Below are 10,695 nucleotides of genomic sequence, written 5' to 3'. Positions count from 1 at the left end.
ATGGCATTCCAAGTCCTCAATAGTTCGTTTTCGACACTTCTCTCTGGTACTCCTGTCTCTAATCGCTTTTTTTCAATGTTTTCCAAGTCAACTCTAAGGTCAATAAATTTCTGCTTCCAAATTGAGCTACTCTGAAATTCAATCAACTGCATTTCAAAGTCAGCCATGTCTATCCATGAAAACATTTGTAAGTTTAGTTCCTCCAGTTTCATGCTGTCTGGAAACCTCATGAATTTTGCTGTCTCTTCCAGTTCTCTGAATTTCGCAAATCTTGAGAAGAACTGCTCAATAGTTGACTCGATGATGTTTAAAAACAGCTTTTGAAGGCTTTGACAGTCTGTTCTGTCATCTTTTGGGAGGTCTTTGATGTGCCTCTTGAGGTTTGGGAAATATCTAAATCTCTCACCATCCACATCCCTCTTAAAGACTTCCAATTTCTTTTCAAAAGCCTTTATGTAACCAAACATAACATCAAGTGTCTTGCCAGTTCCTTGTAATTTAACATTTAAGTCATTCAAATATTCACAAAAATTGTAAATGGAAGATTATAAGAGAGGGTTTCATGTGCCAGCAAAAGTTACTGGCGTGCCATGTTTGGCACGCGTGCCAGGGGTTGCCCACCCCTGACCTAGAAGATGTATTAAGTTTTAACATGAATAGGATTATCAAGATGAGGCCATATATGTATGTTTAAAATTCTTCCCTTTATATTTTAAGTTTGGGTAAGAAAATTAGGTTATTGCATATGTTGTTATATAGGCAATTACTGACCTGTACTTGGCCCAGTTAATATGTGTTGTTTTTAGTTTTGGTATCGTAGTAATACTGATTTCATAAAAACGAATTGGTAAGTGTTTCCACCACAGAGGAAGACTGTCCAGTCTCATGTTCCCATATTGTGAGCACCTGGTGGAAGTCTGGTGAAGATGCTACAGATAGATTTGAATTCCTGTTGTGTCTATAACTCAGGAACTACATGCTATGCTAGCCCCCACAAGTTTATTAACAATTTTAGATTAAAATTTTTTACATACTTTATGGTACCACCATCTCTTCACTTGTTCTGCTACCTGTGAGCCAGTGTTTACATCCTTTCTCCCCAGGAAGGGCTTGTCTTTTGTTGGCTCTGTATTTGGTTGCCTTTAAGTCCTTAGCTCCTGATGGATTCAAGAAGTTTAGTTTTGTTATTCAGTTTTGTTGTTAGGCATTTTTTTTCTAGCTTTCTATTGCATAGGCAGAGCCCAGTTAATGCATATAAATGGATCTTTAGACAAAACTCCAATTAGTCAGAAGTGCTCTCCTCTATTTTCTGGATCTGTAATTTATGATTCTGTGACTTCTTTGGCCTCAGGTACATTGGGAAAAACTCTCTTTTCTTCTCCTTGGTTTAGACCAGCGATTTTCAACTGGTGTTCTGCAAGAATTTATAAAACATGCAATACCTGACTGTTTAGTCCAGTGGTTCTCAACCTTCCTAATGCCGTGACCCTTTAATACAGTTCCTCATGTTGTGATGATCCCCTATTTCACTGTTACAAATTGAACATAATTAAAGCATAGTGATTAATCACAAAAACAATATGTAATTATATATGTGTTTTCCGATGGTCTTAAGCAACCCCTGTGAAAGGGTTGTTCGACCCCCAAAGGGTCGCAACCCACAGGTTGAGAACCGCTGGTTTAGTCAGTGGCACTGACTTCCTTTCCCTTAGATTGTCAGATTAAAAAATGACAACATCCAGCACAACAATAGCCATCCAGTGTGAATGAATCAAAATTATACCTATTTCTTTTGTCAGATCAGCAAAAAATATATTTTTGGTGTACTGCAGTTTTAGTAATTAGTTTTTGTGTGCCATGCAATGAAAAAGGTTGAAAATCGCTGGTTTAGACCAAAGGAAAGCATTCAAATTGGCTAGATTTATTGTAAAAAAAAAGAGAATAATCCCCCAACTGGCCATAGATTTCATTTTCCTCTTCCCTAAACACTGCGGTTCCCTCCAGACTATCTTGTGATCAGTGCCTCCTACAGTTTTTGTTGTTTTTCCCCTGAACCCCTCTTCTTCCCAACCCTGCTTATCCTTCCGTTTCATTTCCTGTTATGAAATGCCCAGAAAAACCAAGTATATACTGGATTTTTAATCCTAAATTTAGATTAAATATTTCTATACTTTATATACCTGATCCATTTTTATTTTTATTTTTTTTGTCTTTAGGTTATTTTGTCATGTTTTGCAAGAAGTAAATATTTAAAAGGCAGAATAGGAAGGCAAATTTTACTTGGTACCTTTTGGTATATCTTACTTCGGTTCCCATTCTACCTATCCTTCCACTTTTCACTGTATTTTATTTTAAAAGGGGAAAAAAATTGTTTTCCCATTCCAGTGTCCCTTGTCTGTCACCCTAATGGAAACCTTTACCTTATACTATCATTAATGGCTTAGAAAAAGGGATGGAGATCTCTAGTTAGTTTTTCTAAGTTGTGGTAAAATATACATAGCATAAAATGAACCATTTTAACCATTTAAAAATGTACAGTCCTACAGTGTGAAACTCAGTGGATAGTGGGTCGGCCTGTGGACCAAAGGGTCCTGGGTTCGATTCTGGTCAAGGGCATGTATCTCGGTTGCAGGCTCCTCCCTGGTCAGGGCATATGCAGGAGGCAACCAATCGATGTGTTTCTCTCACATCAGTATTTCTCACTCTCTTTCCTTCTCTCTCCTACTCTCTCTAGAAATCAATGGAATATTATCCTCAGGTGAGGTTTAAAAAATAAATAAATAAATAAAACGTACATTTCAGTGGTATCTACACTAATAAAAGAGAAACCAAATTGGTGGTGAGGTTTAAAAAATAAATAAATAAATAAAACGTACATTTCAGTGGTATCTACACTAATAAAAGAGAAACATGCAAATTGGTGCCACTCCAGTACGCCCACCAGCCAATCAGAGCGACTATGCAAATTAACCCAACAAAGATGGTGGTTAATTTGCATACGCAGGTGTGGAGCGAAGACTGAAGGCTCTGGCTGGGGTGAAGACTGAAGTCAAGCCTCGCTGCGGCCGGACCAAAGGCCTGGGTCCCGGGTGCCGGAGGAAAACCAGTGCCGGCAGCCAGGGGAAGGAAGGCTTATTGCACGAATCTCTTCGTGCAGCGGGCCTCTAGTCCATATAATAAAAGGCTAATATGCAAATTGTCCCCACCGGAGGGAGTTCGACCGACTGGGAGTTAGACATGCGCTGACCACCAGGGGGCAGCGTGGACCATGGCAGGCGGCAATGGACTCACTGCCAGCCCCGATGAGAGCGGGACTGTGGTGGGATGATGGAGCAGGTGAGCAGGCGGTGCCAGGCCAAGGCAGGTAGAACAGGGTACCTGATCGCCCTGCTGGCCACCCCAAAGATGGCGACTGGTGGCGGCGGCAGGGGGGTATGGCTGGCAAGTGGGTGGTGCCAGGCCAAGGCGGGTGCAAGTGGGGGCCCCTATCGCCCTACCCGTTTCCCCACAGACGGTGATCAGCACCGGGGGGGCAGGGCCGGTGAGTGGACAGCTCCAGGCCAAGGTGAGTGAGAGTCGGGATCCCTATTGCCCTGCTGATTGCACCACAGATCAGCTCTGATCACCGGCTAGGCCTGGGGACCCTACGTGTGCACAGATTTTGTGCACCGGGCCTCTAGTCTAGAATAAAAGCCTAAGCGACCGTTACAGTGGAACAACCAGAACGACCGGTCGCTATGACACTCATTGACCACAAGGGGGCAGACGCTCAATGCAGGAGCTGCCTCCTGGTGGTCAATGTGCTCCCACAGGGGGAGCGCCACTCAGCCAGAAGCCGGACTCACGGCTAGTGTGTGCAGCGTTATTGGTGGGAGCCTCTCCTGCCTCCACAGCAGTGCTAAGGAGCAGTGAGCTGAGCGGTAAGGAGCAGCGAGCAGGCAGGCGGTAAGGAATGAGGGGGTCCCGGACTGCAAGTGGGGTGTCTGACTGTTGGCTCATGGGGAGCGGGCCTAAGCCAGCAGTCGGGCATCCCCTGATGCAGAGGGTGCAGGTCAGGCTGAGGGATACCCCCCCCCCAGTGCATGAATTTCATGCACCGGGCCTCTAGTTAAGTATATTCATCTTGTGCAACCATTACCACTATCCACTGCCAGAACTTTTCATCTTCCCAAACTGAAACTCCATATCTATTAAACAGTAACCCTCTTTCCCCTTTTTCCCTATTCCCTGGAAACCACCATTTTGCTTTGTTTTGTCTCTATGAATTTGACTATTTTAGGTATCTCATATAAATGAAGTACAATATTTGTTCTTTTGTGACACTTATTTTACTTGGCTAGCATAGTGTCCTCAAGATTCATTCATGTTGTAGTATTTTCCAGAATTTCCTTTATTTTTATTTTTTTATTTTAGAGAGATGAAGGGCATGGGGGAGAGAGAGAAACATCAGTTTGTTTTGTTGCTCTATGCATTCATCCGTTGCTTTTTGTATGTGCCCTGACTAGGGATGGAACTCGCAACCTTGGTGCATCTGATGACACTCACAGTCTGAGCTACCTGGCAAGGGCCCAGAATTTTCTTTTTAAGGCTGAGTAATATTTCACCTTGTATATATACTATATTTTGTTTATCCACTTATTTGTATGTGTGGGGTTTTTTTTTTAATGAACTTTTAAAAAAAATCTTTATTGATTTTAGAGAGAGGAAGGGAGAGGGATGGAGAGAAACATCGATTGGCGCCTCCTGCATGCCCCCTATTGGGGATTGAGCCCACAATCTTGGCATTTGCCCTGACTGGGAATCAAACTAGCGACCTCTTGGTGTATGGGTGTTGACGCTCAACCACTAAGCCACACCAGCTGGGCTGTCCCATTTATTTGTTGATAGACACTTTTACTTCTGTGAGTAATGCTGTTATGGATATAGTTATACAAATATCTGTTCAAGTCCCTGCTTTCAGTTCTTTGGAGTATATACATAGTAGAATTACTAGATCATATGGTAATTCTATGTTTAATTTTTTTTGAGGAACTGCCATAGTATTTTTTTAAGAGAATTTTTATAAGAGTTTATTTAAGCCAAACTGACAAAATATGTCAGAGAGCAAGATCTCAAATACTCCTGCCATGGTATTTTTCACAATGGCTGCACCATTTCATTTCCATCAGCAATGCACAAGGATTCCAATTTCTGCACATCCTCACCAACACTTATTTTCTGTTTTTGTTTGTTTCATTTTTAAAAAAATTTTTTGTTTCTTTTTCTGTTTTTTGATAATAGCCATTTTGGTGGGTGAAAAGAGGAATCTTATTGTGGTTTTGATTTGCATTTTCCTTAATGGTTAAGTGATGTTGAGCATTTCTTCATTGCTTATTGACCATTTATATGTCTTCTTTGGAGAAATGTTTTTTGCCCATATTTGATTTGAGTTTTTTGTTTTTGAGTTATAGAAGCTTTAAAATATATATATATTTAGGATATTAACCCCTTATGAGATATGATTTGCACATTTTTTCCCATTTCATAGGTTGCCTTTTCACTCTGTTGATAGTATCCTTTGATGTGCAAAACTTTTAATTTCTTTTTATAATCCTTACCCAAGGACATGTTTATTGAATTTAGAGAGAGAAGAAGGGAGAAGGAGAGAGACATTGATGTGAGAGAAAAACATCGATTGGTTGCCTTCCATACGAGTCCTGACTGGGGTTTGAACCCCCAACCTTTTTGGTCTACTGGACAACTTTCCAACCACCCGAGCCACCTGGCGAGGGCAAAAGTTTTGATTTTGGTGCCGTCCAATTTATCTCCCCCCCCCCTTTTTTTTTTTGTCTGTGCTTTTGTTGTTATATCCAAGAAATCACTGTCAATCCAAAGCTGTGTTCTAAAAATTTTATTGTTTTAGCTCTTAAGGTCTTTGGTCCATTTTTTGTTAATTTTTGTATATGGTGAAAGATAAGTATCCAACTTCTTTTTTGTTTATTTGTTTTGCATTGGATATCCAGTTTTCCCCAGTGCTAGGGTTCTATAGTGATAAATATGGGTACTGTTAGGCCTTGTGTTGAGATATAGAATATAGTGTTTGCATTGTTTATATAAGTGTTTAGGTTCTAGATTTCTCTTTTTAGTTATATTATGGGTAAAAATATGTCATAGGAGTTGCCCTGGAACTCTAAACCCCATTTGTAATATTCTGTTTATGAGAAGTTTGATTTTGAGCTTCCAAGTGCCAGTTTGTAAATGCAGATGTTTGCTGTTTGACCCTGTTTCCTCACGAAAATCACCCATTGTGAATGACTATTTAGAAAAAGAGTAGAAGTTAAAAACAACACCACCCCTGTCCAGTTTGGTTCAGTGGATAAAGCGTGGGCCTGCAGACTGAAGATTCCCTGTTTGATTCCAGTCAAGGGCACATGCCGGGTTGCTGGCTCAATCCCCAGGAGGCAGCCAATCAATGATTCTCTCTTATCGTTGATGTTTCTATCTCTCCCTCTCTCTTTCTCTCTGAAATCAATTAAAATATATTTTAAAACAACAACAATAACAACACTTTAGAGGGAAATGGGAGATTAGAATTTTTGGTGACTTTTTAATTAGATATTTTTGTTGGTGATAAATATAGTTTTTACATTGCTGGTTAAATTTAATGATAATATCCAGAAATTATTACTTAAAACACTTCTGCCATCTCTACCTCATTTTTCTCAATCATAAAATGGAAATAATGGACACTACTTTATATTGTTGAAAAAATTAAGTGAAATAATTTGTTGCAGATCTTTTTTGATGTACAGTCCCAGCAAACCTATCATAGTTGAAAATATCATTAAGTCGAAAATGCATTTATAATAAACTAACCTGCCATATATCATAACGTAGCCTAACCTACCTTAATTATGCTCAGAACAAAGCCTATAATAATAATAAAGTGTTGAATATCTTGTAATTTATTGAATACTGTATTTGAAAGTGAAAAACAATGGTTGTATGGGTATAGAATGATTGTATTAGTACATGTAGCAGTTGTTTACCCTCATTATTGCATGGTTGACTAGGAGCTGTGACTGGCTGCTGCTAAATGTTACTAGTCTGGGAAACAATGAAAACTCAAAATTTGCAGTACATTTTCTACTGAATGCATGTCACTTTCACACTATGGTAAAGTCAAAAAAATTTTAAGTTGAACCATTGTAAGCCAGATACAATCTGTGAAAGCACTTAGGACAGTGCCTTGCACATAGCTGTTAACAAAGAATAGCTGTTGGTTTTATATCATTTAACCTTTTCTGTGTTCAGGCAAATGTAGTTAAAATGGGTACTTTATGTTTTAAAAGAATAGGTTGACGGTTGGTTTTCTGAAGTTGACAATACTTCTCAGTGCTTTGGTAGTATACTTGCTTGGATTCTGTTTCAGTATGCAGGTAAACAGGCATTTAAGCCTTTACTTTAGGATTTTAATAATTTGCAGGAAATGCAAGAGATTAAATGTAGCAAATATTTGTTGAGATTTTTGGAAATATAGATTATTTTTTAAAGTTTTAAATATAGTCCCTTGTTTTGGGGCATTGAGGCAGGAATAATGCAAATATCTAAACCAGTGGTTCTCAACCTTCCTAATGCTGCGACCCTTTAATACAATCCCTCATTTTGTGGTGACCCCCAATTTCATTGTTACAAATTGAACATAATTAAAGCATAGTGATTAATCACAAAAACAATATGTAATTATACATGTGTTTTCCGATGGTCTTAGGCGACCCTTGTGAAAGGGTCGTTAGACCCCCAAAGGGGTCGCGACCCACAGGTTGAGAACCGCTGATGTAAACTGTAAATTGGGCCCTACCTGGTTTGGCTCAGTAGATAGAGCATCGGCCTGCGGACTGAAGGTTCCTAGGTTCCATTCTGGTCAAGGGCACATACCCGGACTCGATCCCCGGTAGGGGGCATGCAAGAGGCAGCCAATTGGTGATTCTCTCTCATAGATGTTTCTATCTCTCCCTTTCCCTTCCTCTCTGAAATCAATAAAAAAATTATAAAAACAAACAAAAAACCTGTAAATTAAGTCAAAGTGGCAAACTTTAAAAAGTTATATATCTATTCTTGTGTTAAAATGAAAAACAATTTAAACTTTGGGGTTAAGACAAGTAGAATTATGCTTTAACCAAGTTGCTAGAGTTAAATTCTTAGAGATTTTTTTTTTATTAAGTACGGGAATTGGCAGTACATATTTGCAGGTTTTATTCAGTTCAGTTTAAAATATTTTTATTTTAGAACTCATTTAACATTTTAAAATATTTGCATTATGTAGTGGTGAGTTTCCAAGTTTCCTTAATCATTCAAGCAGATTCTAGGCTACCGTTAGAAAGGAGTGCTACCTGAGAGATTTCTGCTTTGGTTGGGAAGGTTAATTCTTAGAAAAAAATGAGAAAAGGGCATTCCCAGGCACATAACAAAATGGGAAATAGATTGTAGCCATTAAATATAATTAAAGCCTTTAGTTTTACTATTTATGACTATAATTTAAAGTAATTTTTAGTTTCAATTACCAAACAATTTAAAGAGTAAAAATAAATTCTGTTGTGCATGACTCAGCTATATAGGCACTTTCTATATTCTGCTGGTGAAACCATCTTTCTAAATAGCAGTTTTTTAGTATTTCTAAGAGGTACTACCAAATGTTAATAATCTTTGACCTAATAAATCACTTCTAAAAAACTATCTTAAGGAAAGAATCAAAAATATGGACTGAAATTTATGTACAAAATTATTACATTTGAGGTGTTATTATTAATTATGAACAACTTAATTTTCAATAGGTCAGTCAGTAATTGTGTAAATTACAGAACATTTATCTGTGTATTGGAATAGTATGTGGCCACTAAAAATGATGTTTTCAGATTTTTAAAAGAACATTGGCAAGGAGTTCATAGTATAAAAGGGGGCAAACAGGTCTATCATTCTCCCTGTAGTGTAATCCTATTGATTAAAAATATTTAAACAAGCAGAGTAATATTAGTATATACTCTCATTTCAGTTATTTCTAGATTAAGGAATTATGTGAGCTTTCCCCCTATATTTCTGTGCTTTTAAAATTTGCTAACGATATATATTTTATAATCAGAAAATGCTAAATATTGCCACCAGAAATAGAAATTTCTCAAACTTATAAGGGATCAAGAGTGAATTTTGTCTTATGTAGATTGCTTACCTGTACTTCTCCTTGAGTTGTTGTAAGCCTGGTATATAATACATATTCACTGCATTTTCCCCTCCTGAGCTTGAGTCATATTTTCCTGTTTCTTTGCATGTCATAATTTGTTGTTGAAAACTGTTCATTTTAGATAATATATTGTAGCCACTCTGGATTCAGAATCTTGAAGGTTATTTGTTTAGTAACTTCCACAGGCAAAATCTATGAAATCTATCTTCCTGCAAGTCTGTACCCACTTAATAAAAAATTCTTGTTTTATGCTTGGCATACTAGGGCAGCCCCCTGTGTCTGCATAGTTTTGTGGTTCAGCTAGTGATCCGACACATATTGTGCTCAAACATCTTGCACAGTAAGGCTTCTTCCTCTGCCTATGGATTTTTGTGAGATGCACATTCAAAGTTCAGGCCTTTTCCAAGTCTATCCCAGCTTTTATTTTTCATTGATCCATTTCATATCTACTGCATTCATATGTGCAGCCACAGGTTGGCCAAGAGGTTGTAGATAATTTGGGCCTTCTTGGTCTCTGCTGTGCATGTGAGCTGCCTCAGCCAGCAATATGGTTGTCCCAACAACCCCTGCAACTTCAGGCTAGTAGAGCTGTTGGCACTCAGTTTGCCTGCCACAGAAATGATCTCTTATCCCAAAATTATAGCTTATATTGATGATACCACTGAGTGTGGTCATTGTCAAACTCTCTAAATCATGTGAGTCTCTCTTTATGGTGACTTCAATGCTGCCAGTCCTCTCAGCTTGCTAAAATCATCTGCTTGATGCAGGTGGGAGCATAAGAGACGAGCAGCCCCAGACAAGAGTGGCACAAACTTCTCAATGTTCTTACCCCACGTTGTGCAGTTTTATAAGCATTCTCAAATTGTTGTATGCCTCTGGTTGATTTCCACATTACTGAAATAGTTTTTGTCATTTTGTCCACCCGTGTGGTTGCTTTTTGGGAGAGGGTTTTTTGCCCTTTGAACTTGGCCAGAGTCAGAATTCCAGAGATTTTAACTTCTCTTTCTTACATCTCTGTCTTTTTCCAAACTATGTCTTGTTTCTCAAGGACTCAGTGGATGACAGACTTGGATTAGAAATCTAAAGGCTAATTAGATTTATCTCACAACAGTCTCAAAATAACAATGCCAGCACTTTCACCATACATTTGATTACTAACGCCTTATATACTCTTTTTTTTTTTTTTTTTTTTTTTTTTTTGCTGTGCTGTTCTCATTCTTCCCTCACTTTAAAATAGTTGGGTCTATATTTACATTGTCAAAGAAATAGCCATTACATATTATATTCTCTTCCTTTCAACCTTCATTTTATTTTAGTTGTATTGGTAACTACATTTTTTTGTGCTTGATGCTCATCATCAGTTTTTATGCAGTATTTGTAGTAAATTTGATTTTCTGAAGTGCTCTATTAGGTTTTTCAGGAAGGCCTCCTTTGGCACAATATTCTCAGAATTCTTGCATACTGATAATAGTTTGTTT

General features: G+C 38.2%; 1 protein-coding gene across 4 annotated transcripts in view; it reads left to right on the top strand.

Annotated features, from left to right (window-relative positions):
* The window catches only part of CTDSPL2 (CTD (carboxy-terminal domain, RNA polymerase II, polypeptide A) small phosphatase like 2), a 92,575-nt gene that overhangs the window by 10,724 nt on the left and 71,156 nt on the right, over positions 1-10,695 (top strand). The gene's annotated exons all lie outside the window — the stretch shown is intronic.

The sequence above is a fragment of the Myotis brandtii genome, unplaced genomic scaffold (genome assembly GCF_000412655.1).
Source record: "Myotis brandtii unplaced genomic scaffold, ASM41265v1 scaffold521, whole genome shotgun sequence".
Lineage (NCBI taxonomy): Eukaryota > Metazoa > Chordata > Mammalia > Chiroptera > Vespertilionidae > Myotis > Myotis brandtii.
The sequence above is the reverse complement of the archived record's forward strand: the minus strand, read 5'-3'. Positions and strand labels throughout refer to the sequence as shown.